Source organism: Bison bison, unplaced genomic scaffold, assembly GCF_000754665.1.
Source record: "Bison bison bison isolate TAMUID 2011002044 unplaced genomic scaffold, Bison_UMD1.0 scf7180017845624, whole genome shotgun sequence".
NCBI lineage: Eukaryota > Metazoa > Chordata > Mammalia > Artiodactyla > Bovidae > Bison > Bison bison.
This window is the reverse complement of record NW_011476197.1, coordinates 42,885-44,429: the sequence shown is the minus strand read 5'-3', so window position 1 is coordinate 44,429 and position 1,545 is coordinate 42,885. Positions and strand designations below refer to the sequence as shown.

Here is a 1,545-nt window from a genome sequence, read left to right as displayed (position 1 = left end):
GAAATATTAGTTGTATACTTAGATGAAGATATTAAACAGCTCTATTAACAATTGTGACAGATGAAGATATTAAACAGCTCTATTAACAATTGTGACAAAGAATCAGAACTCACAAAGGGGACTTTTGATATAAAATTCATTCTATTTCAGATCAAAAGACAATTTCATTCTTCTCTGAACAGGGAACCTCCTAGAATAATTAATGTAGGACAAGTAAAGTACATGTAGGGAAGAAGGCACATGGAAAGAGGTACCCTGGTGCTCAATACCTCAGTCTTCATCTGAGATATGCCTCAAAAGATCTGGATTCAATAGTTTAAGAAATAATAGTTACATTTCATGACAAATTTTAAAGCATAACCTAAGATTCTATAAAATTCAATGTCTGCAAAGCATTATGAAACTAGAATATATACATTATATAGTTATTTGGAATGATAATGTTCAACTCATCTTCATATAGACCCATGAATTTATTAACAGTTTCCTCAAAAGAATCTTAGATGTATTTTATAAAGCAGTAATGATATCTGTGCTCTTCAGAATGGCTCTTCACAAACTGCTTTGGATATTTCAATAAACAAGTGGAGATTTTTCTTTCATTTTGTACATAAAAAAAAGAAAACCTAATAATACGGGGTAGTATTTCCCTACTGACCAATGACTGGCACCACTCAGCAAGTCTTAATGAATCAGGGTACATGCCATATCAAGCAAGAATGCAGAAGGAACAGCAGATCCTACAGGTTCCCCAAACCAAACATTCCTTTTGCCTAAAAATCTTCATGAATACTCTCTCTGAAGACATGAGAGCACAGGGCTATGAGTGGCACTGATCCTTGATATGCTCTTCACTTCACATTAACTCTTCACTTCACATTAACACTAACGTGAAAGCATGCTAGCAAAAACCATCAAAATATTGTAAAGTTATCAGCCTCCAATTAAAATAAACAATTTAATTTAAAAAACCCACCAAGAAAAAAAGCTTGATCTAAAAAAAAAAAAAAAAAATACAATGACTTAGGGATTCCATGCTTTAGTGTCACCTGAGTTACAAGTCCCAAAAGACCCCAACTGTGGAATTTGCCAGGGGTGTGTCCAACCAGACCTCAGTTTCCATTTTCTGATATCCCTGTTGCATCTATCCTGTCTCTTTACTTTCATCCCACACGGGTCACAAGTTTTTGGCTTTCTATGTGGGATGGCATCTTGATTCTCCAGGGGGAAACCATCATATAAATCTAATCAATCAAACATGAATACATAACACATAGCAGTGCTTCATTTAGGTAATTAACAAAGACTCACAATTAAAAAACAAAATCTAAATGCCAACTAGTCAAATGTTTTCTTAGTAACAATTTAAAAATATCAAATTGATAGAAAACAGTGCATTTTATGTTTGAGTTGCTTATCACACAATATGCTTATCAATACTGCTCATCTGTGTCTTGCATGTAAGAAGCTCCAAATAATACTTAAAATTAATTTCTCAGTTGAAAACATTAGTCAAAATGGTACAATCTTAGAAATATATATATG

At 33.1% G+C, this 1,545-nt stretch overlaps 1 protein-coding gene across 1 annotated transcript in view; it reads right to left on the bottom strand.

The window, feature by feature from the left end:
- Window positions 1-1,545, bottom strand: part of LOC104985785 (motile sperm domain-containing protein 2-like) — a 41,237-nt gene that overhangs the window by 11,500 nt on the left and 28,192 nt on the right. The gene's annotated exons all lie outside the window — the stretch shown is intronic.